This window comes from Panthera tigris, chromosome C1 (assembly GCF_018350195.1).
Source record: "Panthera tigris isolate Pti1 chromosome C1, P.tigris_Pti1_mat1.1, whole genome shotgun sequence".
NCBI lineage: Eukaryota > Metazoa > Chordata > Mammalia > Carnivora > Felidae > Panthera > Panthera tigris.
In genome coordinates, this window is record NC_056667.1 from 103,620,361 (window position 1) to 103,647,961 (window position 27,601).

The 27,601-nt window shown below is 46.9% G+C and overlaps 2 long non-coding RNA genes and 3 other non-coding genes across 9 annotated transcripts in view; 2 read left to right on the plus strand and 3 right to left on the minus strand.

The window, feature by feature from the left end:
* LOC122240841 overlaps positions 1–27,601 on the plus strand; it is a 162,386-nt gene that overhangs the window by 121,176 nt on the left and 13,609 nt on the right. Inside the window, exon 3 of one of the 3 annotated variants that reach the window (XR_006220560.1) lies at positions 18,638–18,815. The exons of the other annotated variants lie outside the window; for them this stretch is intronic. This is a non-coding gene — a long non-coding RNA (uncharacterized LOC122240841). Of the gene's footprint in view, positions 1–18,637; positions 18,816–27,601 lie in introns of those variants that run through there. 3 annotated transcript variants of the gene reach the window in all.
* On the minus strand, positions 5,403–5,474 carry TRNAE-UUC. The gene has a single exon. It is a non-coding gene; the product is annotated as a tRNA-Glu (tRNA).
* Positions 10,335–10,407, plus strand: TRNAV-CAC. Its single transcript has one exon. It is a non-coding gene; the product is annotated as a tRNA-Val (tRNA).
* Positions 15,351–18,272, minus strand: LOC122240840. Of its 3 annotated transcripts, XR_006220557.1 has the most exons (4): positions 17,208–17,703; positions 16,831–16,932; positions 16,479–16,629; positions 15,351–15,516 (listed from the first exon to the last, which is right to left on the minus strand). It is a non-coding gene; the product is annotated as an uncharacterized LOC122240840 (long non-coding RNA). The 3 variants fall into 3 exon arrangements; XR_006220556.1 differs by lacking the exons at positions 16,831–16,932; positions 17,208–17,703 and adding an exon at positions 18,081–18,272; XR_006220555.1 differs by lacking the exon at positions 17,208–17,703 and having other exon boundaries at positions 16,831–17,199.
* LOC122241785 lies at positions 17,799–17,962 on the minus strand. The gene has a single exon (XR_006222007.1). It is a non-coding gene; the product is annotated as a U1 spliceosomal RNA (small nuclear RNA).

Below are 27,601 nucleotides of genomic sequence, written 5' to 3' on the forward strand. Positions count from 1 at the left end.
CCTCTCATCCTCGCTTGGCTCCGGAGAATCCATTCTGCTAGTCTTATGGCGGTTTTCTGGGTTATTTAGGCAGGTGTTGGTGGAATCTAAGTGATCAGCAGGACGCGGTGAGCCCAACGTCCTCCTATGCTGCCATCTTCCTCTCTCAAGATTTGTGCTTTTTTGGCTGACACTCGGTACCCCAGTTTTTGTAGAAGATTTAAGAGTCCCTTGGTGGTGCTCAGGCATTCTGAATGAGAGGGGGGCCGCCAGCAAGATATCATCAACATACTGCAACAGAGTTACCTGTGGTTTGGAGATTCGAAATGGTTCTAAATTCTGGTGCAAGGCTTCATTAAAAAGAGTAGGAGAATTTTTGAATCCCTAGGGGAGTCGCGTCCAAGTGAGCTGTCTGGCTTCTCCCTCTTCAGGATCGGTCCATTCAAATGCAAACAGTGGCTGGCTTTGTGGGGCCAGTGGGATGGCAAAGAAGATATCTTTTAAGTCCAGAACTGTATAATACACCTGAGAAGGGGGAAGCAAACTAAGGAGAGTATAAGGGTTGGGTACAGTGGGATGAATGTCCATTACCCTGGCATTTACTGCTCTCAGATCCTGAACTGGCCAGAAATCGGATGAGTTAGGCTTCTGGACAGGAAGAATCGGAGTGTTCCACAGTGACTTGCATGGGATCAAAATGCCTGAGTCGCACAAACTCTTGATGTGAACGGCGATTCCCCGCCTAGCCTCCCGGGACATAGGATATTGTTTCAGTCTTACTGGAAGCACGGACGCCTTAATTTCCACTATTATCAGAGCTTGATGAATCGCCAGCCCAGGTGGATTGGTCTCGGCCCATACCTAGGGGAAGTCTGCCTGGAGGCTTTTAAGGAGGGGATTGACTGTATGGACACTTTCATTGGGCACTGGAGTGAGCAGGCCCTCTTCCCCAAGTGGCACAGTCACCATGACTGTTGGGCCATCCTGGCCAACTTTAACATGCATACCCCCTTTAGTGACTCTCAAAGAAGCCGTTAGTTTATGCAGTAGGTCCCTATCTAGTAATCCAGGGTAGGGGCATTCAGGCATGATTAAGAAAGAATGCATAACAGTCTTACAGCCCAAATCCACTTTTTGTTCAGTGGTCCATTTACAAGTTGGAGACCCAGTCGCTCCCTGTACCAAGGTTGCTCCTCACCCGGTGGGGCCAGGATCTTGTTTTAGTATGGAAAAGGTTGCTCCAGTATCCGCCAAGAAAGTCTTAGGCTGGCCCTCTATATTAACAGTAACCAACGGCTCAGAAGGGGCCACCGAGCTGCAGCCCTGTCAGTGGGAATCAACTTCCATGATAGATGCCTGGGGTGACCGAGTTTTGCACTGGGCTAAGTTGGGCAATCTTTTTTCCAATGTCCCTCTTGCTTGCAATACACACATTGGTTTTTTCCTAGTGGCGCTCTAACCTTTTATTTGTCTTTTTTTTCTTGTCCAGACCGAAATTCTCTAGTCGCTTTGGGTCCCCTTCCCTTGCGGGCATCCAGGACAGCTGCTACCACCTTCATCATCTTTTTTGTTTGTCTTTCTTTCTGAGAATCCCTGTTGTTAAAGACTTTTGGGGCAATTTCAACTAGTTTAGATAAATTTTTTCCTTCAACCCCATCTAATTTTTTGTAATTTCTTTCGAATGTCTGAGGCTGCCTATGAGACAAAGGCCAGGTTTAATGCCCATCTAGTTTTAGGTGCCTCAGGGTCTACAGGGGTAAAGGTACGGTACGCCTCCATGAGCCTCTCTAAGAAGGCTGAGGGGCTCTCCTCAATTCCTTGAACTACTTTAGTTACCTTAGACATGTTTGTGGGCTGGTGGGCGGCCGCTTGGAGACCTCCCAGTAGAGTCTGGCGAAATAGGGTCAATGATCGCCTACCGTGAGGAAGGTTTGGGTCCCAATCTTCAGGGTGTGAGGAAGGAAAGACTTCCTTGAGTAAGGCGGGATCCTCAGTGGGTTGCCCATTTGGCCCCATCACCAGTTTCCGGGCCTCGTGACAGATCTTATCCCATTCCTCAGTAGTGAAGAGAACCTGCAAGAGCTGCTGGCAGTCATCCCAAGTTGGCTGATGGGTCACAAATATAGTTTCAAGGAGAGAAGTTAATGCTTGGGGTTCTTCTGAGAACAGGGGGTTTTGAAGCTTCCAATTAAAAAGGTCGCTAGTGGAAAAGGGTACATAAGTCATAAAGGGTCGGACATCACCCTGCAGGGGTGGCCCTGGGCCGAAGGGGTAGGGCAGCGGGAGGGGGATGGAAGGAGGTTCCTGACCCGGTGTGAGACGGGCTCAGGGGAGTATCTCAACTTAGGCTTGCCTCCCGGTCTGAAGCATCCTGACCCGTATTCTCCGGGCGAGAACTATAGGGCAGCAGGGGGTAAGTTTCTTCTTCCTCCTCCGGTGCAGATTGTAGAGGGGACGGCCACTTAGTCCCATCAAGACTCGGACTTTGAGCTTCAAGTGGACGGCCAGTGAGCGGCAAAGCCTGTACCTTAGGGAGGCGAGAGGGAAGGAATGGTTTTAGCCAATCTGGAGGGTTTTCGATGAGGGTTCTCCATGCCTCAATATATGGGACTTGGTCTTCGTGCCTGGAATAGACAATAGCATGAATCTTATATACCAAAGTCAGGTCAAAGGACCTCTGCGGAGGCCATTCGACCTGAAAGCTGGTCCATTCTACCTCACAGAGAGTTCAAAGGACCAGCTTCTTGATGTGGAAGCTGAAAACGGGGGCAGCTCTCCTACAGTCCTGGAAATGGGTTAGTATGAGACTCAGAGGGGTGGGCGTACTCTGATTTTGACCCATGACAAAGATAGCCAAAACTGACAAGGACGCACAGTCAACAGGAAGAAAACAATTAAGACACGAAGAGAACACAAGTTCGAGATCTCTAGGCCAGTAGGCCATGGCAGCCACCTGAAAATATGATCGTTTTTGACAAAAAAAAAAAAAAAAAATCAACCCAAATGGGGTCCACCGGCGTCCTGGTAGGAGCCCTGACTCTGAGTCTATAGCTGGTACGGCAGACCCTGTTGAGTCATTCAAATGGCGCACCCCAAGAATTCCTTACCTCTCCCAATCCCAAGCCTCCTCCCAGGGGTCAGCGGAGCAATCCGAGGAAAGGGCCCTGTTTCAGACCTTTAACTTTCCTGGCCAATGCACCAAATGTTGCATCCACACGACTCTTGGAACAGAATGCTATGGGCACCAGTGACAGTCACAGCAAAGTTTATTGCAACGAGAGGCAAGGCCAACCAATCGGGACCAACACTCTTGATCAGAGTGCGGTCCCGAACAGCCAGCGTATAGTTTTTATAGCCCCAACCACATTGTCTTAGCATATGGGAACAACATAAAGGAACAAGTTCCAGGATGTGGGTGTTTATTCTAGACATTCTGTCATTAAGGCGCAACCGGTTGACCTTCTCGACCCTGCATCTGGCGCCACTTCTTCCCGTATCTCTTAATCCCTGGAGCAATGAAGTGTTACAGAAGCAGAAAAAAGTGGTTAAGCTACAGTTGAACCCTAAGCTACAATTTAACCCTTACAACGTGGGGCTTGAACTCACACACCACAGACCACGAGATCATGCCCTGAGCCAAAGTCTGACCCTTAACCGACTAAGCCGCCCCGGTGCCTCCTAAAATCACCTCTTTGCACCAAAGAGGTTCTCAAGAATCCGACCACCATTTCAAAACCTCATCAGGATGATTTCTGTTTCTCTCTCTTGAGATTCATCAAATTTTTGTCATTCCATTATGCAGTTAAATCCATCCAGTGATTGTTTTTTGAGAACTTTTTCCAATTTCAGAGTTTACATTTGGTCCTTCATTTACTATTTCTATTTCCTGGTAATATTTTCTAACTTTTCATTTATTAAGCTTATATTTTCCTTTACAATCTTGAGATAGTTATTTATAATTGTGACTTACTATTTCTTGCCTCCTGTTTTCAACATTTGGGTGATCTCTAGGTCAGTCTCCTATGATTGTCTTTTCTTGAGTATGGGTAGAGTAGTAACAGTGTCATTCATTAGAGTATTTGGGGTTGTATTGTGGATATCATGAATGGTACACTAGAGATTCTAGATTGTTACGTATTAGAAAAGCACTGGATTTATATAAAAGCAGGCCTGGTTCATATCAAACTGTAGACTCTCCCCCTTGCAATGGATGACAGATGAAATTTCAGTTGTCACTTTAGCTTTAGTTGAACTACTTGGAGTCTGCCTGACACACATTATGCAGGAGTCAGCCAGAAACGTGGGCAGAATTTTTTACACACAATTTAGAACTTCTCTTCAGTGGCTTCCCCCCCCCCCCGCCCCCCACCCTGGGATTCCACCCCACCTCTTGATTTTTCAAGTGCTATGCTTACCCAAACATTGTCCTCTAATCCAGTAAGACAGTTTGGTTTTGTGCTGGAATTTAGCTGATCCAAGTGTTATGCCCAGAATTCGTGATCCCCAAAGACCACCAGGGAGCCGAGTCCGATGCAAAAGCAAAAGAGCCTTTATTCGAGCTAGCTCGAGCTCAATCCCCTACCTGCACCAATGCAGCGGTGAGATACCAGGGAGAGAGAGCGAGTTTCAAAAGGACAAAGGTTTTATTGGGGCCTAGGGGCAGTTGGTGAGGTAATGGCTGTGGCCTCAGCCGATTGGCTGGGGAAGGGTCGGAGTCCTGTTACGCAGGTCGCTGGGCGTGTTTTGACCAGGAAGTTTGAACGGGTGAGCGGGAGGTTACTCAAGGGGTGGAGGCGTGGCCTAGGTGAAGGACACAGAACAAGACGGAGTCGGCCGGCGTAGGCCCGCCCTTTCACAAGTAGGGCAGACCAAGGTGTGCTCTTGGCCAAAACTTTGCAAAATGGAAAAGTCACCATGTACAGTTCTTTGTGTCTACCCGCTTTTGTTCAGTCTCCCCAGCACCTTCAGATAATCTTTTAGAAACATACTTTGTCCCCAGTTTACAGATACTATCTGCAAGAGTTACTCTGAAGAAAGTTAGCAGCCATTACCAAAAGCTTAACTCATTCTGTCAGAAATGGCAGCTTAGCATATTGGGTTTGAATCTCTGCATGGCTGTCTAAGCTTGGGCAAGCTGCTTAAATGACCTCTAAAGTCACTCCTGCCCCAAGTGTGCAAAGGAGATATGACAAAAACCAGGGTGTATAGAGGAAGATAAATTAGGGGGTACATGTAAGAGGAGCTAAGTGGGTACAGTCACACCTTTGGGAAGGGATCAGAGTAGACCACCATCACTTTTCCTCCTTCATCATTCAATTTCAGAGACACCAGATCCTTCTGGCATTTCAGCTTTGTGGTACACCACCACACACTTTTGCACCCAAAGAATGGTCTTGTGTGCTGAGGCTTTTGATGAAAACACATTCCCTGACCAGGAATCGAACCCGGGCCGTGGCGGTGAAAGCGCCAAATCCTAACCACTAGACCACCAGGGAACTGGTTGGTGACCTCTTTTTCCTGCCCTCTGATGATAGCTCTATTGGAATGCTACTCTAGTTGTTTTCAGTCTCCCTATCCTTCCTTCCTTCCAGGGATGGACCTTTTAGGTCCTACCCTCCAAATTTTCCTAAAAGGCAAGCCCACAGGCTACACATGGGGTGCCCTGTCCCCCAAGTAATGGCCACCTAGGCAGCCAGATGACCAAGTCACAGGGAATTTGTGCCTCTAAGACTACAAGTTCAGAACTGACCTGGAGATGCGCCTTTTCCTAGAGACATGCGTGAGAGATCAGGTTGCTGTGAGGGGGCTGCATGGGAGGCTCCCAAGGTGAGGAGGGGCTAAGCACTGAGACCTGGGGTCAATGACAACAACAGGATGGTGAGGTTTTAGGGTGATGGGGGGGGGGGGTCCAGAGCTGAAAACCAAAAAAGAATTCTTGAAGACGTCTTTGGTGCAAAAAGTGATTTTATTAAAGCATGGGACAACCCGTGGGCAGAAAGAGCTGTGCTGCGTTATGAAGAATGATTGGTTTTATACTATGGAGTTAGGGAAGGTAGAGTCAAAAGGGAGGCCTCCAGAGGGACTTTGCTGTGCTAAAGAGGACTCCGGAGATACCTGAGGCCTTGCTATTGTCCAGCTAAGGTGGTTTTTCCCTATAGCAAAGCATTAGCATTAAGACAGTGGGGAGTTCCTGGGAAACATTTTACTCTGCTGGCCTCAAGTATCAGTCAATGGACTGCAGGTTATAAGGAGACTTAATTTCCTGCCATTTCCTTCTGCCTTTGTTCCCCATATCACTGTGGAGAGGTGATGTTGGGGCTCCAGGAAACTGAGTCTCTTAGGTTTCTAGACATTAGGCTATTGATAAGATTACCTTTTTCTTGTAATTTACTGAGATATTTGCAAACAGATGGAGACCCAAGTCCTGTATGACTGTGATCTCTATCAGCTGGCCATTTGTTTTCTTTCCTTTCCTTTGTCCTGGGGCAGCCAGGAGTGCCTGAGGAATGTCACACACATCCCATGGGATGTGTTAGCGTGCTAGCTTGTATTTTGCCCTCAGCCTGCCTGAGGCCCCCTTGTCAGAGATCTCTTTTAAGCAAGGCCCTGATCAGAACTCGGATTGTCGCCCCCCTCCCCCCAAAACATTTTGAGACTTACATTGTTTCCATCTCAGTTGGAATCCTTTGTTTCCAGGCTTCCAATGCTCAGAGCAAAAAACCTTAAGAGAATTCTTTTTGACTCCAATGTAGTGCTCAACCCCCACATCTAGTTAGTCAGGAATTTGTGTTTTCCACATCTAATTAATTAGTCAGGAATTAATTCATCAAGTATGGATGTTGATCTACACGTTCCTCCTCTTTCTTGATTTCTGAATAGGTCAAACAATTCTCTTGATAAAAGTGGGGAGATCGATTTAAACAAGCGATCCTTGGCTCACTCAAGGTCTTAGGTTCCAGACAGTCTCAAGATGGTTGGGTGATGTGATCTGATGCTTGGGTCGAGAGCGAACAGTCAAGAAAGAATTCTTCAGACATTTTCAATGCAAAAAGGTGGTTTTATTAAAACATTGGGACAGGACCTATGGGCAGAAAGAGCTGCATTGAGATTGTGAGGAGTGACTGATTATATATAGAGTTTTCTATCCTATGGAGATGAAGGTGACATTAGGGCTCCAGGAAATTGAGTGTATAAGGTTCCTGGAGGTCTGGCTATTATTAACATTGTGCTTTTCTTGTAAATCATTAAGATGATGGGGAAAAAAACAAACCCTGACCTTGACAGGGAAAAATTATGTTATAGGACGGCCAACTGTAAAGGGTAAACACAGCTAGCCTCCTGTAGCCCAAGAGTAAACTATGACCTATGTAAGCTTAGAAGGACCCCAGCGTATGAGATGCTGAACCAGTGTTTGTTTTGGGCTTTCATAGAAGTGCTGCTCCTGTTCCCTAAATATTAGTTCTGCTTAAAACCACATTTGCTTAAGTTACTGGGAGATAAAACTCCCTCTTAACTGCTTGTTTGAGCTTCTGTACACCTGCTTGGCGTAACCACCCTTCCCCATTCTCGGGCACCGCATTCTGTTCGAATTAGATAGAAAACTAATATTATAAACAATATGATTCAGCATTCAACTAGCTAGAGTCAACAAGTTATATTTTAAAATTCTTCAGGACTGTGTGATTGGTGCCCACCTTATATTTTAAAGACCTACAACATTGTGTGATTGGTGCCCGCCCTTTCAAACTGCCACCCTTTGCAACCCGAGTGGTCAATACAGCCTTTATAAGACATTCCCAAAGCTTGTTTGGGGCCAGACTTTTGGGACCTGTTGTATTTCTCTGTCTGGCCCGCTGCAATAAACTTGTTTTGATCCTGTTTTTGCTGTCTGGAGTTCATAAGCGATCGCGACCTACAACACCGACAGGACTGATAGGGAATTCCAGTCCCTGCCCCGAAGACTCTCCTTCCGGGATCTTCTTCCTGCCCCACTTGCCGCATGCCAAATTGCCACCAATGCAGAAGTAGCAGGCTATAGATTGCCCCCATGCTTATGCTCGGGGCTCAGATCTTTGGAGAGACCGTCTCCCCTGAGCCCACTGATGTAAATAAATCTCCAATCCTCCAAGATCTCCTGGCTCTGTAACAAAGACAGTGACACACTGATGGAGTTTCATATCCTGCATGACTGTGATCTTTTGATCTTTAGGGGTTGACCATTGTCTTTTCTTTGTTCCTGGGCAGATATTAGTGCTTGAGGAATGGAGGTGGGGTATGTAGGGTGTCACTTTGCCTTTCCCCTCAGCTTGCCTTTTGTTATCTCATCGGTGGAGGTGATGAGGTTTTGGGTGATAGTGGGGTTCGTGGGGTCCGGAGCCGATGGCCAAGAAAGAATTCTTGAAGCCGTCTTTGATGCAACAAGGTGAATTTATTGAAGCACGGGGACAACAGCCATGGGCAGAAAGAGCTGCCCAGGGACCATGAGGCCATGAGGAGAGACTGGTTATATACTATGGGGTTGGGGGAGGTAAAGTCCAGGGGAAGTTTCCAGTGAGATTTTCATATGCTAAATTAGACTCACAGGATAGTGGAGGCCTGGCTATTGTCAAGCTAGGGTTGTTTTCCCTCTACCAAAGCATTAGCATTAAGACAACAGGGGGTTCCTAGAGAAACTTACTCTGTTGGCCTCAAGTATTTGTCAATGGGCTGCAGGGTTTAAGGAAACAGTTCTATCTGCCATTTCCTTCTGCCTTTGTTCCCCCCATCTCTATGCAGGGGTGATGGAGACTTAGGTCCTGCAGGACTATGATCTCTATCAGTTAACCATTGGATTTCCCCCTTTCCTTTGTTCTTGGGCAGCCAGGAGTGCCCAGGAGTATCACACATGTCCTACATGGGGGGGAGGGGGGGAGATGTTTTCAGCCTGTCAGTTTGCCTTTTGCTCCCTCATCAGGGGTGGCTTGTCTTTGGCTCTGCCCCCAACTTCACCCTCTTACTGGCCTGTGTCCTGTGTGCACCTCCTCTCCTGTAGCAGAGTCAGGAGCCCCACACGTTCCTGTTCAACCTGCAGGGAAGCGACAGGTGGAGCCTTGGCGGAGTTTGGAAGGACCCGGAGAGGTGCGAGTGTGCATGGAGTGAGCTTGTGGTTTCCTCACTGACTGCAGCCATTCACACTCCTGTAGAGGAAATGGCACCCGCTCCCTCTCTTCTGTCTTGATGGGACCCCCAAATCCCACAAAACAGAAAAATGATGAATCTTCTCTAACTGGGCAGAGAAAGAGGAAGATAGATCAAGGAGGGAAAGAAAGGGAATAATGGCATTAAATTTCCTGATCTAAAGCTACCATAAAGTCTGCCTCCTCTAGGAGCTGGCCATCCAGTCACTTACCAGAATGATATGGTCCATTCCTGTTCTGGTCTCCAGTTTGGGCCAAAGTTGAAAAAGGCCAACCACCTCGGTGGGGTGTCTAATAAAGCCATTAGATCAAATTACTCAGTAGAATTTTTGTTCTTTAACAGAGGCAAACCTGAAAATGTTTCAGACATTACTTTTCTCTGAAAACTATCCCTGCCTCTGCTGAAATTCACACTGTAAGACCTGGTCAGTACGGAAACTAAAGAGGCAAACAAAAAGGTTGGGGTGTTGCAAAAGTTGAAATAAAACTGCCCCTAAAAAAGAATCTAAGACCTATGAGGAGAAATCCTGTGATCACAAAATATGCACGGAGCGTCCCTGGGTCCTCCACCTTCTGGCATATCCTGAAACTCTTGTGGTTTATATTTGACCTGGTCGCCTGATCAAGTGTATTTACTACAGGCCAGAAAACATGGTTTGGTCTATGTTGGATATTTGACATTTTCAAACAGACAAATGCCCTAAGATGTCAACCTCTGTTACCGAACCTGCTAAAAGACGAAAGTGTGATTAAAATAGTGAACTAAATGAGCCAGGTAGAATAAGCGACGGCAGCAGGAATCGGAAGGACCCCACTTCCAGGAGGGTCGCGGCGCGTCGCAGAGCCAAAGTGTTGGCGGAGGAAGAGCGCGCACCGGACGTCTGCCCTGCCCCCCCCCCCCCCCCCCCCCCCCCGCCCCCCGTACTGCAGGCGGACACTGCGTTGGTTGCGGTTCCCAAGGCCAGGCTGCTGAGGGCGCCAGTGTCCCGTCCTGGGGGGGGGGGGGGCGGGGAGGCACGGGGTCCTTTGCCAGGGCCGCTTCAGGGGCGCGGGCTCCTCGCTCGCAGGGTCGTGGCTGTTTCCAGGGCCTTGGGCGGTTCAAGCGAAGTCGGCGGCCCCACAGTTGTGGCCGAAATGCTGCTTTTGGGGGTTAGAGCCGGAGGCCCGGCTGCCTGCCCCGTTTCCGTAGTGTAGTGGTTATCACGTTCGCCTCACACGCGAAAGGTCCCCGGTTCGAAACCGGGCGGAAACAGCTCCCTTTTACCCCCCCCCCCCAATCTATTGTCCTTTAAAACGCAAAAAGAACCACGGCCGGAGTCCCACCGCCACCTGAAAGCCTTCTCAGCACTCGACCACCAGGCCTGGCCTCTGTGTGTCTGCTCCCAGTCACCTTGGAGAGCGGGCCACACCCAGTTAGTCACTCCAACAAGGGCACGCAGGACGAGGCCCACTGCAGGTTACCTTTACTTCCACGCATCCGCTGACCTGCTCATCTGGCGCCTCCGTCTGCCCGACGGGCTCACAGCGACCGTGGCTCTGAAAAGCAGCACGTTCTTCCCTGGGCGGCACACTTGCGCAACAGGTGTATTTATTTGCCTGACTAAGGCAAAGAACACAAACCAGCTGCACCTGGGACCCGGGCCAAAGACAGTAGGTGAGGAGTTTCAGGCTCCACCTAATGAGCCCATGGGGACACCAAAGGAGCCCGTCCCCGTGCCGTCATCAGGACAGCTCTGGAGCTACTTCGGAAGTCGCCAAGTAGAGGGACTCCGCCCCTCCCCCCGCTGAGAGCGGAGTCCTCACCTTACCCATCAGGAAAGGAGGCTCAGAAAGAGAGCACGGCCTTGGCTCTGCAACACACACGGCTCCAGCTGGACTAGAGTGTGGCACAGGCCAGTCACCTTGTGGTCAGGGCCCAAGGGGTCGCTGAGGCTGGAAGAGGTGGTGAGCAGCAGGGCAAGGGCTGGGAGCCTTGTGCGGCTGCATTCAGACCCGCGCCGCTGGGAATCGCCTCCGCTTGTGCTCTGTCCGCCTGGGAAATGTCACCTTGACTTTCAGGGTTTTCATCTGCAGGGGCCGAAGCAGGGATCCTGTGTGGGTGGATTCCCCGGGATCGGATCGGTGGGATGGGATTTGGATTTTTCACCGCTACTGCTCAGGTTCGATTCCAATCCAGGAGACTTTGTGGCGCTGTCTCCATACTTAGGATTTGCCTTTTCACCCCCCAAAGTCTGGTGTGCACCCAGGGACGCTTGCAGATGTGGCTGTGCACTGAGCCCCTAAAATACGGGAGGTCAGGAGTCTGGGTCCTTGTAATGGCCAGGCTGGGAGAGAAGAGCTGGGATGAGAAGCCAGGCCAGCGGCTCCCTTCCATTCACCTCAGAAACCCAAGGTCTCACTTCAAGCGTTTTCCTCTAAAGAGAACCTGGGACTTGACTTTGTCACTCCTTTCAAACAAACAAACAAACAAACAAACTTTGAAACATACCAAAACAGTTGCCAGAATGGTCACATCCTATATCCCTCACCCAGGTGCACCAGTTAACATTTCCCCACATTTGCTTTCTCATTCTCGCTCCACATGTACAGACAGGACTTGTGCAGTCATCTCCAGATGATTGTTTGGTCTGCGGTTGCTCCTTTGCCTTGGGCAGTGTCCCGCAAAACCAGCCTCTGCAGGACCTTTCCTCCAGGGCCAGGAGAGGGCTTTGTCCTCTGGAGGAGAGCCCTCCTGTTCCTTCAGGAAGCAGACACCTGTTCCCTTCAGGCTGTAGAGAAGCTTCAGGCAGGCAGGCGGTTCTTCGGCTCTCCTGGATAGGGCAGGCCAGGCGTGCCCTGTGCTTGTAGGAACACGTCCAGGTTGTCGTGCCCCAGCACCGGCTGCCCTCCGGACTCCTCCTGGTGGCTTTGGTGGGCAGTGGATCTAGGGTGAGCCTGAGCTCTAGAACACCCCACCCGGGGAGAGACCCTTCAGGGAAGTGCAGCTGCTGCCCCCTGGATCCTCCTGCCCTCCAGGCTCTCCTGCCCTGCAGGGATCTTCAAGGGTCCTGGCCCAACAGAAGGTGAAGAATCCTTTCCCCGTGGTGGGAGGATGAGGGGGAGCGGGTGGGAAAATCTTCAAGGGGAAGGGGAAGTTTTCAAGAGCTTTCCAGGATTGTCTGCCTTGGCACTGTCAGGTAGGTGGCTGCCCTGTGATAATGGTGCTTGGTCTTATCTCGTCCTGTCCTTGAGCTTGTCCTGGCTCCACTCTGAGTCCAAGCAGACACAGGCAACCTGATTTGTGGTGTGTATTCAGTTGAGCCCCTTCCCCAAGTGGGGTAGAAGGGGTAGCCCTTCTATTTCCAGGACCCAAGGGGGGCGTGCAAGGACGCTATTGATGGGGTTTTGTCCCCCTCACTCTTTTCTTTCTCTGCCTCCGCCCTTCCTTCCTTCTCTTTCCTTTCTTTCTTTTTTTTAAAGATCAAGAGTCCCATGCTCTACGGATTGAGCCAGCCAGGCACCCCTCCTACTTCCTTTCTTGCTGAATCTGTAACCCGGGAAAACAGACAAACAAAAAACCCTGTTTAGATGTAGATAAATTGCTCTTTCTTGCTGAATCTGTAACCCGGGAAAACAAACAAACAAAAAACCCTGTTTAGATGTAGATAAATTGCTCTCCGTGCACTCAGGCACAAGGGGAAAACATCAAGTGGATAGTAAGGAATATGTAATCTCGAATACGTTTAAACACTTTAAAGGATTTTAATAATTTACATATAATGGCATAGAACATGTTTATATCATGTCATATTTCTAAAGAGGACTTTTTGTGTGCATCCGACTGGTTTAATAGTTGTGGCCTAAAAACTGTTTTATGTTGTCTTCCAGGTTTTCTAATAATATAGAAAATATTGGTAGATATATTCTAGTTTATACAGGTCTTGGATTTATTTTCTCTTCAAATTCCTGGTGACACTTAGCCACCTAAATTTCCTATATTGGTTTTACTGGCCCAATAAGCGCACTTCAATTCCAATAGTATTTAAGGAGTTTATACAATATGAAATTATGTGTTTCAGTACATTAAAGAGATCATATAAGATTTGTAAATGGAGAGTAAGTCTTAGAAGTCTGGAACTCATAGTGACTTAATTATTCTTACAATATTTTGGGGTAAAAGTTTTTAGGTATTTTATATTCTTATATTCCACATTCATTTCTCCATTATGTTGAGGTCAATTTGCAATTTTAAGATCTACTGTTATCTTTACATTCTTCCAATGATATTAAATTGAGTTTTTAATGTATCATTTTAGCCTAGAGCATTTCTAATTAAGAGCAAAATAAAAAAACACTTTTTTAAAATAAAATTCCTTTAATATTTATTCATTTTTGAGAGAGAGACACAGTGCCTGCAGGTGAGGGGCAGAGAGAAAGGGAGACACAGATCTGGAGTAGGCTCCTGGCTCTGAGCTGTCAGCACAGAGCCTGACGCTGGGAACCGCAAGATCATGACCCGAGCTGAAGACAGACACTTAACCGACTGAGCCACCCAGGCACCCCAAGAACAAAACACTTTTAATATAATGCTGCTGCACAGCTGCACATATTTAGACATCATATAGCGTAGCCGTGGGCAAGAGGTTAGGAGGAGGTGTGGAGATCTTGAGGGGATATTGGTGATACCCTGTCCCAGGCATAGTCAACCATTGAATCCTTTCAACAGACCCACCTCATATCACTGTCCTCATTTTCCATGTAAGAAAACTGAGATCCGGAAAGATTAAGCAACCTGTCCAGTCACTCAGCCAGTGAGTGGGATTGGAAAGCAGGAATTTGGACTGAAGACATCCTGGCTCCAGAAGATAGGCTGAGAACCACAATGTTTATACTCCTCCTACTTTTAAAAACCGCTAAAAATGCTGGACAAGAAATTTAAGTCTATACAAATTCTTTTGAAAAAACACCTAGGAGGAACCATGCAACAGGCATAAAACTATCCGAACATCCTTATGACCCCACTGCCTCCCGCAAACCCTTCTTATGCCCACAAGTGCTCCCTCAAACTCTCCAACTTAAACACACTTCCTGCCAGAACCAGGTTTTCCCTCCCCTTTATGTTTTCCTCTCACCTACCCCACACCTCTTTCATATCTATTCTGTTCTTTCACTTCCAGGACATTCATTTTTTAGGTTTAAAACTATGAAAAATAGGGGCACCTGGCTGGCTTAGTCCATAGAGCATGCGACTCTTGGTCTCAGGGTCTTGAGATCAAGCCCCACCTCGGGCATGAAACAAACAAACAGAAGAAGATAAGCATTCATCCTTATCCCACCAGCTGGAATTAACTACTTCTAACATCTTTACATATTTTTCCCTCAAATCTATTTTTAAGTTGTTCTAAATTTTTTGCAAAAGCTATACATGGTAAAATTACACAAATGGTAAAATGCAAATGACGTACAAAATATGTGTATGTAAAATTTTGAAACAGCTTAAAATAAAAAACAATTTTGTATGCATTAGGTAATTACTAATGGAGTCATATTTGATAAACCTATAGGGAGGATATATTTACAAATATTCTTTTATAAAAAACTGAGCTCTTATAGAGCCTATTTTTATTTGAAAGTAGTGAGTTTAATAGGGCATGAATTTCATGGAAGAAAAAGATACAAAACAAATATGGAGGGATTGTTCACTACATGAGTGACAGTTTTCTAAAAGAACTTTCCAAGGCTAATACTAATTAATTGCACTTCAGACACTAAAATTGGAATGATTTGTTTTTAAAACCAAATGTCTTAAGGTGTAATTTGTAAATAATACAATGGATCCATTTCAAGTTTGATGAGTTTTGACAAGTTGGATGCACCCAGGCAACCACTACCCTGTTCAAGAGCAAAGAACATTTCTATTGCTCCAGAATGTCTTCTTGTGCCCGTTTGCAGCCAATCCCCCACACAACCTCCTGTCCCAGGCAATCAGTGATCTAGTTTTGTCACTATCACTTAGTTTTGCCTGTTCTAGACACTGACATGGATGGAACCACAGAGTATGTATTCTTTTTATCACTCAACATGCTGTTTTTGAGGTTCATCTTTATTGTTGCCACATATCAGGAATCTGTTCCATTCCATTGAAGAGTAGTATTTTTTTGAATGAATATACCACAATTATAGCCACTCATCTTTTTTTCCAAAAATTCTTTTAACATTTATTTCTTTTGAGAGAGAGAGAGAGACTGAGTGCAAGCAGGGGAGGGGCCGAGACAGAGGGAGACACCGAATCTTCCGATCCGGAAGAACATCCATTCTGCTCATCTGCTCTGCTCAGAGCCGGATGTGGGGGCCTTGAACTCAGGAACTGCGAGATCATGACCTGAGCCAAAGTCAGACACTTAACTGACTGAGCCACCCAGGCACCCCCCCCCCATCCATTCTCTCTTGATGGGCATTTGATATGTTTCCAGTTTGGGGGACTGCTATAAACAAAGTTGCTATAAACAAGTCCCTTGGTGGGCACGTGTTGTATAAATTCCATTTAAAATTTTTAATTTTTTAATACTAATTTATTTCGTGAATGGATGTTACACTCACAAATACAAGATTCACTCAAATGTTACAAAAAGTGTGAAGCAGAAGTCTATACACTTTACACTTCGTAATTAAGGGTTAAAAAGCTTCTCTTGGGTAGTTTCCTATTAGGACGTATTTACTGTAAACCGTACACTATGCTAGGTGTGCTATTAGGTTATCTCACGTATTCTATGCAATAATTTCTCTATGAGTTGCTTAATATTATTATTTTCATATTTTTCTTGCAAAATTGGCCTAGCAATAGAAGGGGTTGGTTGAATGTCAAACAAAAGGCAAGTGGTGGAGCCAGGACTGGAAGGGAGGCCACATATCAGGTGGTGGTGCTCCTCACCACAGATTGAACCTAACGTCTTCGTAATAACCTCGGTGTTTGATAGGCTTGGCAACCAATATCCAAGCACTGGTATCGGTCATTGCTGTCTGCTCAGAAACTCCTCCGTCAGGGAGCATAACAGTGCTGACAACGGAGACGGGGGAAATCTGTTAAGCACTCTAGAAACCCAAGTTTTCTCATCAGTAAGGCACTGCAAGTTGACTTCAGTCTTGGTTCAGATATTTTGTATTTGTTTATCCCACTGTTGGAGAGAAATTCAGGGCTCTTCATCAAACTAGGTCAGTCTGTAGGACCTACGACTTCTACTTTCAGTGTTCTCAATACTCGAGACGCATTCCAGTGTACTTTTTTAGTCTTCTTTGGACCTGCCCTTGTTTGCATACAACCCCTTCCCCAACTCTACTCCCTACCTCCAACTCAACTCCTGCTCCTAGTCTCTCCAGTGGTCTCAGCAGCTTCTGAATGCTGTTCCTGAGGTAGCCACCAGGGAGGCTTGATGGTTCTTCCCGCCATGGCCCTGCCGTTTGTTTTTGGCCAAGTAGTTTCTATTTGCCAGGACAACTGTGGATCAGAAGTGAGCAAGTTAAGAAGACATCCTGGGAATTGGCAAAATGTGCACGACTGTCAACACTGGACCTGGTTGGTTTTCTTATAAACCGGAGTTGGATATACCACCGCAACTGCATTTTCAGACAGGGAAAATCTAAAATTACTTACTTGAGAGCTAAAAAAAAAAAAAAAAAAAAAAAAAAAGTTACTTACAATTCTTGCTGCCCTCTTATTAAGGAAGTTTCCTAATTTGCCACACTACTGAAGAGTGTCAGGTGCAAACTGGAGGCTGAGAGCGAGCTAGTGTTTTCGTGTCTATAAAAGGTATCAAGAAAGAGCCTGAGAGAAGAGATGGAAGGAAGGGAAAACCAAAGCCAGAAATAGAAAAAGCTGCTTTGGGGTGGGAAGGATGAGTGGGTGGTGTCTCTGGAATTGGCTAGTAACGGCTTTAAGGCGTAAAAGCAAGACAGACACCAAACAAGGAAACTAACGCTTAAAAAATGAAGTCTTAGGCAAGGTTAGGTATTTAAAGAGTAGGACGCAGCAAGGCAGCCTCGTTGCAGCCTCTCACAAGAGGAGAAACTGGTCACCTTTCACTCCCAAGACTGTCTATTGTAGGTTTCTGGTTGGATCACAAGGCTTCCGGCCAAGATTCAGGTCTGACTGCGGTTCTGATTTGCAGGGAATATAACATGTGTAAAATTCAAAGCTGTTTCCTCGCGTAGCCTAAACATGTTACATACGGAAACGAAGCCGGACCACGGTACAGGCAGTTTCTCCCTAGCTTTTGGAAGTGTGTGCACCACGGCCTTGGCCTACGCAGCACGAACCACCCACAAAGAGTTCCTTTCAGCCTGTAAACTAAAAAAAAAGCACCTACGAAAAATCACACCCGTTCATGCGAACTGCGTGCACTACGGTGCCTTCACACATGTTATATTCGTAACAAACACACCTTTGACCTGAATGTACACGCAGGAGTACAGAACTTCCGTACCCCAAAACACCAATATGTAAAGCCACAAAATAAAACAAAGGCAAAACTCAAAAGGGTAAAAAGCTCGCGAGGAACCGTAGCAGCGCATAGAAGCGGAAAAAACCACACCAAACCAGCTTCATTAAGCCAAAACACCACAACCCAGAACAGCACTCTCTTCTCTGTCTTTGCCACCATGAAGAATCAGGGGAAAGCGCGAACGCAGTCCCCCACTACCACAAATTATGCAGTCGAGTTTCCCACATTTGGGGAAATCGCAGGGGTCAGCACATCCCGAGTGCAATGGATAAGCCTCGCCCTGGGAAAACCACCTTCCTGATCATGGTGTCTCCCCTGCCAGGTAAGTATGACTTCCGCCTCCTCCGCCCCACTACACCCTCTCACGCATGACACTCTCTACACACGGTCACTTCCGTCCACACACCCCCGAGCCTCCCTAGGACTTCCACACACGCAACACACGCACTTGCAACCAACAGTCCTGAAACGGCTCCCACAGCACGCGAGGTCATACGCTATTTAAGCCGTAGTTACCGAAACAGCAGCCCCTGCGCTCCCGTATTTACATAGCACACGCCCTATCCGTGACGTCACGGGAACGCGCCTTCCCTCCAGCCCATGCCTCGCCCTTGCCCCCTCCTCAATATAGCCAGCCAACCCTCAGGAGGGTGAAATTGGCTTGTCCCTCTTTTCCTCCAAGTGCCCACCTGCTGGGGCAGAGGGTGTGAGTTCTGAACCTCCGGCCGGCGGGGAACCTGTCTGGCAGGCTGCTGGCGCCTGTGTACCTTTCTTTAAATAAATAAGGCCTTTTGCAGCGCCTGAGTGGCTCAGTCCCCTTAGGGTCTGATTCTTGGTTTGGGTTCTCTCGCTTCGTCTCTCTCTGCCCCTCCCCTACTCACAAGCGCACATGTGTGCGCGCTCGCGCTCGCGCTCTCTCAATCTCTCTCTCTCTCTCTCTCTCTCTCTCTCTCTCTCTCTCTCAAAGTAAATAAACATTTTAAAAAATTACCTTTCAATGTGTAGGGCGCAACATTTAGGACTACAAAGGAAAGGGTTCCTTTCAAGTTCGGTGAGTTACCTCTGCGATGCATTTCAAAAAATTTTTGAAGCTATCCGGTATCGAAAGAAACTGAATTTATGAAACTAGACACAACAGCCAGGTGACTGCAAACCAACCCTTCTGTTTTTACCCCTATTGGTGTTCCAGGCTGGAAACCCAGCTTCAAGGCTATGTGAACATTAAAAGTAGATTCTATTCTGTTGCTCAAATCACAAAACATTTACTGAAAAGTTCTCCTCTGGAAACGGTAAGGCAAGGGCTCTGTGGCCACTGAGGCCACTGAAGGACATGGCAACAGGGATTAGGTGACAGTGTCGCAACTGAATGTGAATCAAGTTTGATCCAGACCCCATTCCCTGAATCCTGGCAGCCAGACGCACTGTCCAGGTGCGAGTGAAGAAATACTTTCCGGAGAATCTGACCAGCCTTGTAACAGAAACACCATGTCCGACTCCATATTGCTTCTATTTCCCTTGCTGCTGCATCTTACAGCTTAGAATTATCTGCTTGCTTAGCTCTACACTGGGCATGTGACAGCTAAGATTTGCAAAAGCTGCTTTGCACCTGAAATCTACCTCACCTGAGGAGACAAGGAAGTAGGCACAGAAAGGACTATGCTCTGTTTAAGATGTACAGGATCGACATGACCAGATTCCTGTACACAGAGATCACCTGACCAAGGACAAAAAACCTACACGGCCTCCCTCAGATGTCTGCAGATGTCAGCCACCTTTTGACTCCAGCCCCCTCCCACTTCCCCCTTTTGCCAACATAAAAGAAACTTGGGATTTCATGCCAAGAGGAGATGGTTCTTTGGGAGAATAGTCCACCATTTCCTCGGTTTGCTGGATTTCTGAATAAAGTCACTTTCTTTGTCCCCACATCTTGCCTCTCCATTTGCCTGTCACACAGGGAGCAGGAGGAGCTTGGACTCGCTAACAGCCTGAGAGGAAAGACGTGGCATCAGCCTGTAAGGGATTGCCTGGAGAGATTTGGCTTTAGGTACTGCAGTCGGGGAAACAAACTTCAATATAAAACTGAGGGCAACTCCCAAAGACGGCAAGGAGAACTGTGGATTTACAGCCGAAGGAAAGAGTGAGGGAGTCAGTGACTGGAAAATTGCTACAAGGAACTTGTTTAGATATCAAGGATGGGGGGATTCTTGCTGGAACTGGGCTTGGAAGGCTGAGGACTAGGACTAACTGAGGGCCCCAGGAGCCTGACTTAAGTTAGTCGAGGAGGGAGTCCTTGCCAACCCTACAGTGACGCTCCTGTTAAAAAGCAAAAGCCAAGCAAGAAGAGCAAAGGCTTATTTATGCAGGGCTTGCGTTTTTGCAGAGACTGAAATGAAAGGAAGGCAGAGGAGTGGGAGAACTTTACAGTAGAAAAATGGGAAGGCTTCAGGTGTGCCCTGATTGGAGGCCGTTGGCATGGGTAAGCTGTAGGCAGGTATTAACCTTAAAAATAAAAGTTACCTTCCCAGCAAAAATGGGCTTATTTGGGAACAGCAGAGAAATGCAATCCAGGACATTCATGCTATGGCAGAGCCACAGGCAAGCTGAATAAACAAAGGAGGGGAATATCACTAGATGGAGGAGAAGGAGGCAGTTGAGAGAGGCTGTTTTGAAGTAAAGTCCATTGGAGAAAAGCAAGAGTTCAGGGTGATGACTGTTTCTCATTGGCTCCCTCCGCGGGGGGGGTGGGGGGGGGTGGGGAGGGGGTGGGGGTGGTCCTCAATTTCTTGTAGGAGATGCAATATACATTCTTCTTCCTATTGGGGCCTGTCATTGATGACTCTTTCCCGTTGAGAATTCTTCTGTTGGGGTCTACAATTGGCAATTCTTCCTTTAATTCGTGTTGAGTGCTATAGCTCCCCCTTCTGGCCTCCCAACTCCATTCTAGTGAGGTTTCCCGTTATTAATTTTCACACTGACTTACTAGAATTTAGAGGTATCCTGTGAGGTCGGTGGGGGTGCATACCTGGCTTTCTCTGGTTGGTCCTAAGTTGGAAGCAGGAACAAACACGAGGGAAATTATCAATTACCAAGTCCTGGCATTGTGGATGGGTGTACTGGCATGCTCAGACTGTTCTAACAGAACACCACAGACTGCCTTAAACAACAGCCATTTATTTCTCACAGTTCTGGAGGGTGGGAAGTCCAAGATCCAGGTGCCATCAGGATAGGTTTCGAATCTGGCCAAATATGCTACCCCCAAATAGGCCACTTTGGCTTAAGGATTATTTTCAGCGAAGGGCATGCTCGAAAAACAGATGCAAGAGTGCTCTGACCTCCTTTCCTCTTCCTAAGAGCAGAAGATAAAATTGCCATGGGAAAGATGCCCTCCCTATACCAGGAGGAGAGAAAGGTTCTTGTCACCAGATTTAGGAAGTCGAGGCTGGGAGAAATCTATACAAACAGACCTTGTTAAAATAACCCTGATCTGTCTTTTGCCTCCTCGTATATTTTGGTTCCTTTTCATAATTACTACTCTTTGCCGCACCTAGTACATGACCACTTAGGTCTAAGTACTTTTTGGCTCTTTCTTCTTCCTTGAAAGCTCCCATGTGCATGGGAAGGATGTCTATGTTCTTCTCCTGCTAATCTGTTTTATGCCAACTTAATGCTGAGGCCCAGCCTGAGACCTTAAGAGGGTAGGGGAAAGAGTTTAGCCTTCCCTACAGCTTCCTTCTGAGGCCTCTTGTCATGGCTTATAGGCAGCCCCCTCTTGCCATGTGCTCACAGGACCTCTGCTAAGAAGAGGGGGAGGGGAGGGTGTTGCGGAAAACATATCTTGAGTTTTCACCGGCCCAGAGGTGTTAATCCAGGTGTAGCAGGTGGTGCTGGCCACAGCACAGACACCTCTTTGCTCCGCTAAAAAATAATCAAGAGCTATTTTATTATCAAGAACCATTTTGGGGGTGGCTGGGTGGCCCAGTGGCTCAGTCGGTTGAGCGTCCCACTTCGACTCCGGTCATGACCTTGCGGTCCGTGGGTTCGAGCCCCGCATCGAGCCCCGCATCGAGCCCCGCGTCTGGCTCTGTGCTGACAGCTCGGAGCCTGGAGCCTGCTTCAGATTCTGGCTCTCCCCCTCTCTCTGTCCCTCCCCCACTCACGCTCTGTCTCTCTCAAAAATAAATAAACTTTTTTTTTTTTTTTTAAAGAACAACTTTGGCCAGAGAGTCTAAGGATCTTTGCTGGGCCACTACTGCTTTAGCAGATTCTGCAATAACTTTAAGAATTAAGAAGTTCCTGATCATAGATAGCCTCATTTATTTTTATCCCTTGTCAGGGAGCAGGGATCTGCCAGTAAGAGTGAATCCCGACTCATGAAAGCCTCCTGGTAGGTCCTCTCTAACTCACAATGTAAACAGGGATTCGGCCAATGAGATGTCTCATTTTGCTTGTGACAAGCTAGGGGCAGAATGAGATTTTGTCCTAGACTTAAATAAAAGGTTGTTCTAAGTTCCAGAGGTTCCCCCCCGTTAGCAATGGTCTGGGGGATAAAGATGAAGGTGTTATCTTTCCAGGCCAATGCCAGAGTAAAGGAAAGGAAAGGAAAGGAGAAAGGGTTTCATGTTTAGTTCAAGTATGAAATCTTGATCTGTTGTCTTGGGTGGGAGCAGTCTACCTCAAAGTCAACTGCTTCTTTTCATCACTTTGATTTGAAAGTCTCCAGCATCTACACAGGCCCAGGTATCAGGTGGAACGTTTTTTAGCTGTGTGATGTGTACCCAAGGGTCCGTGCTTCCCAGTTTTGTGGCAGTATTTGTGGTCAGGGGCACTTGGTTAGATCCCTCCGAATGAGGCTCACGGGCTGTCTTCCTCTGATGACATTTCCAGAATACCCAGTCACCGGGCTACACAGACTGTGACCAACAGAATCTTTTAAATTGGGATCTGGGAAGTCTTCTTTAACCTACTGATGATAGATGTGCCTGAGCAGAAGACACTACAGACTTACAGCAGCTGGTAATCCTAGCACGAGGTGACAAGGGAACAACATAAGGTTACACACTGACAGAATTCTGAGAAGTCTGCAAGGTTTTCGTTAAGGTTTGTATTTTTCCAGTGATACGGAGATTGTGGGGGGTACACGGCAAGTGGAAAACACACTTTCTTTCTTCCTTTCTTTTTTAAATTTTTTAAGTTTATTTATTTATTTGGAGAGAGAGCGTGAGCAAGCATGAGTGGGGAGGGGCAGAGGGCGAGGGGGAGAGAGAATCCCAAGCAGGCTCCACACTGTCAGTGCAGAGCCCCATGCAGGGCTCGAACTCACCAACCGTGAGATCATGACCTAAGCCTAAATCAAGAGTCTAGACGCTTAATCCACTGAGCCGCCCAGGCCCCCCGGAAACACACTCTGTAACAGCTTTTTTTCTTACTGTGGGGGCATCAGCCCATCTGGAAAACGTAACATACCAGGGCGAGAATATATTGATGACCTGTACTAGGTGGCAACTGGATGAAGTCCAGCTGCAGGTGTTCAAAGGGTCCAGAGGGAGGTTTGAGGCCTTTAGAACAAAAATAGCTTTTCCAGGATTACAGACCTGACTGGTCAGACATTGCTGGTAGACTAATTTTGCAATTTTATACAAGTCTCCCCACACTATGGTAGGTGAAGGAATACAAAAACCAAAATACAGGATTTGTCAGAGAGCCCGGAAGAACAAACTGGCCGTCTTGGTTTTCCACTGGCCCCAAATGTTCTCGTACTTCACAGCCGTTGTTCACTCAACCTTACTTTTTCTGATTCAGGAGCAGATTGCCTGGCATGTGATGGGGCGTTAGGATGACAAAATCCTGGCAACGTGGGGCCATTCTTTGCGGAAGCAGAATGGGATTTCACCACCTGTGTCATCATCTTTATAGAGTCTGTGGCTATTGTCTTGCATTTTAGAAAGGCTCCATTTCCCTTGAGCGGCTCAGGTCATGTTCTCACAGATCGTGAGTTCGAGCCCCGTGTCAGCTCTGTGCTGACAGCTCAGAGCCCGGAGCCTGCTTCACATTCTGTGTCTCCCTCTCTCTCTGCCCCTCTCCCACTCACGCTCTGTCTCTTTCTCTCAAAAAGAAGTAAACGTTAAAACAACTGCTTTAAAAAAAATTTTTTTTTAACGTTTTTATTTTATTTTTGAGACAGAGAGAGACAGCATGAACAGGGGAGGGTCAGCGAGAGGGAGACACAGAATCTGAAACAGGCTCCAGGCTCTGAGCTGTCAGCACAGAGCCCGACGCGGGGCTCGAACTCACAGACCGCGAGATCGTGACCTGAGCCAAAGTCGGCCGCTTAACCGACTGAGCCACCCAGGCACCCCCAAACAACTGCTTTAAATAAAATAAGAACATAAAAAAAAATTTAGAAAGGCTTCCATCTCTGCTGTTTTTCTGCTTGGGCCCCACTTCCTCATGTTCCATATTTTGCCTCTGAATAAGCCAAAGAAGCCATGTTTCCACTTCAAGGGGGAAGCAAGAAAGTTAATCATCCTCTGAGTTTTGTCCTAGGCCCCAAATACCTGTTAACACCCGAGAAGAGCCAGAGCCCAAACATGTTCCAGGACATTAGCTTCCAACAAACCTTAGCTGATGCTGGCGTCAATAGCCCTGCCTTCGGGAATTTATGGAATAACTCCTATTGTTCGCCTGGCAGTCACCTTTGTTTGGACCCTACCTTGGATTCCTGAAGAAACATGTACTCTCCACTCTTCTCCAACATAAACCCCTAGCCCCAAGCAACAACGAGACTTTTTCTCCTTTACTGAAGTCTCAGAAGTCTTTCTGAGTCTCCCAGACACTTGGTCTGCTAGTCTCCATCTGTCACTCACCCTGTTCAATAAACTTTATTTTCACTTTCTCTGGCTCCTGTTTGATCTCGATCCTTCGTGAAACCAAGGCTAGTCCTTGGCTAGTCCTGTGGGACCCTCCCCGAGGTCTCCGGACCCAGCCTGCCTGCATCACCAGCATTCTTTAGATTTGCAAATTTATAAATATATTTTACACTTTCCAGAAGCACTTGCCTTTTTAAATTTTCCTAATGTGGCACTAACACATTTAAGTATCTTTTAGTTTCTCTGTAATAAGAAGCCAAAAGTAGATAAACCTATTATTTAGTCATTAATGTTTTGGTATTTTGTCTTATTTGGAAATGGTCTAGATATTTAATGAGTTTAACTTATCGTTTAACCCAACTTAGCAAAACTGTAAGGTTTTAGGTTACCAAAAAGAAAACTACTTAAGTAGACACAACATGAATTTATTTGGCTAAAGTTGATTTTACTCCAGTAGAGCAAAAGTTTTATATTTAATGCTGATAACTCTAAAGATGTGTCCGTTTTAATTAAACCATCAACCTTGGGGTGCCTGGGTGGCTCGGTCGGTTAAGCGTCTGACTTCAGCTCAGGTCATGAACTTGGGGTTTGTGTGTTCGAGCCTTTCCAAAATCCAGAGTCACTCTCAAAGATAGCCAAAACAAAGAGCCAACGACTTGCATGTTCCAGGCAGACAGAAAGCCTAGCCCAGTAATGCAAAATCAGACAAACAGGAAGACGATAGCTATCCGTGGGACAGAAAGGATCAATATAATGGGTTTGGATTTGAAAAGAAAGGGACAATGTGAAACTTTATTTTTCTTAGTTGGGCACTACAGATAGAGATCCAGAACTGATTCTGGTAAGAATTTTCACTCTGGGGGCACCTGGGTGGCTCAGTCGGTTAAGCGTCCGACTCTTGGTTTCAGCTCCGGTCATGATCTCATGGTTTTGTGAGTTTGAGCCCCCCACCCCCCATCAGGCTCTGCGCTGGGATTCTCTCTCTCTCTCTCTCTCTCTCTCTCTCTCTCTCTCTCTCTCTCTCTCCATCTCTGCCCCTCTCCTGCTCACACTGTCTCTGTCTCTCTCAAAATAAATAAATTAAAAAAAAAAAAAGAATTTTTGCTCTTCACTGGCTTCTGCCAGTTTTTTCAGGACCCCCTCCCTCTGCAGTATCCTCAGAATCTACCAGTTTCCCCTTGCCTATTTAAAGAATTATATAGCAGTTTACCAGAAAATCCCTCACAGTTTCATCAACTCTGGGAGGGGCCCACAGGGGCCCTCCTTTGAAGGTAGGTATAGGAGTATCTGTAAGGCCATTAACTCGGAAGGCTTTGGCTTACAGTTGTGTGGTCTTTTCCGAGTGGAAAAGCAATTGGGACAGAGGATCAGTAGAATGAGTCCTCAAAGGAGGACAGAGGGGAGCAAAAGGAGTCACATCAGTGTTACAGTCTTTTGTTTTAGGTACCTCTTACATCCTTTTTCTCCATTAGCCTTCTGCAATGAATCTTTCAATGAATTGGAAGCCTTCTGGAGGTTTTTCTTGCCAATTAACACAGTTATCCCATTCTGTTTAATTTGAGAACCTTTACTTTTAAGTGCACTTCTTAAATTGTCTTATCTACTTGGAATGTTCCCCGTCGTGGCCATTGTAATTCCAAGTTGTTTTTAGTAAAATTTCGCCATTTCGACAGATATGCACAGCTCCTGGCACCATAGTTTTTAGACATAAAGTAAGCAGGTGTGCCAGAAGGTGGCGTGCTTGACTCTTTAGAATTTAAGGATCCTATTAGCTAAGCCCTGTTCACACAAAACAAGACCAACGTAGGCACTTCAACACACCAGCAGTAACCAAAAGATATTACTGGCAAAGAGAAGGCCCTGCACACCACCAGCGATTCCCAACATGGACTAAACCAGTAGACTCCAGTAAATGGAGACTGTGGACTGGAAAAGGAGACAGGACTCCAACGTGTACTTGTGGACTGAACGAAGGGCTAAGGACTGCTGCTCTGTCGGAACCTCCCGTCAGTCTACACTACCCCACGACCCCTAGACTGGGAAACCAGTTAGATCAATAGCTCGCGCACACACACACAAAAGCGGAGCTCAAGCCAAGACAGACTTACCAGTAGTCCTCAGAAGTGGCGAGAAAGGCAGTGAGCTCACAAGGCACCATGCCTGTTTCTCATTGTCCCCGAATGCCATCAGAAGTACACTTTGGATCCCTATGCTGCACCAAATCTCTTAAAAATACCCAATTCAACCTAGTAAATTTGAAGATCTAATTGGCTTCATTAAATGATTCATGAATCAGGCAGCAGCCCATCTAGCAAGTACAGGGGAATTCCGCGGGAAGTTAAACAGGCAGAAAGGTTTTTAAAGGCGGAAAGGGCATAAAAATCAAAGAAGAAAGGAACTTATTAGGGAGAAATGCATGATTTAGGCAAGGCTGCCCTCCTAAGGGGAAGAGGGAGGAGTGTACCAGTAAAGTTCCTAGTATTGACCAGGAAATTCCATGTTGACGGTTACGATGTTAAAGGTTACATTTCTGGGAGGTTGAAACTGCAGTTAGGTTAGGTGGGAAGTCCTGTCTTACTGACTTGGGGCCTTAACCCAAGTGATGCCATTTTGGGCCCGTTTTGTTTTTGTTTTTGTTTTTGTTTTTTAATATACTATTGCCGGGTGAACTGGGGAGACCCGGGGTCCTGGGGCCTCCTCAATCCAGCCAGAACCTGAAGGAGTTGCCAAAGGTTCTTGGTCTTGCCAGGAGAAGGAATTCAAGAACAGACATGTAGCACAACAGATGAGTAACAGAAGCAAAATTACACTCCTGGAGATATGAGAGCAGCCGAACTTGAGCTCAAGACAAAGAGCGCCAGTGAGAGTGCTAGTGACAGAGGGAGAGTGACAGCGGAGGGGAGTGAGAGCCAGAGCCAGGTGAACTGCCACACCCTGGGGGTTGGGTTTCTCTCTTTCATTGGCAGTTATTGACTAGGGGGGCGGAATTTACTGTTTGGTCCAGAAGCAGGGTTTCCTTTTTTTTTTTTTTTTTTTTTTTTCCCCCCTCAATTTTCCCATCCTGGCTCCCACCATCTTGGGCCTATCTGGTTTGATCCGGCTT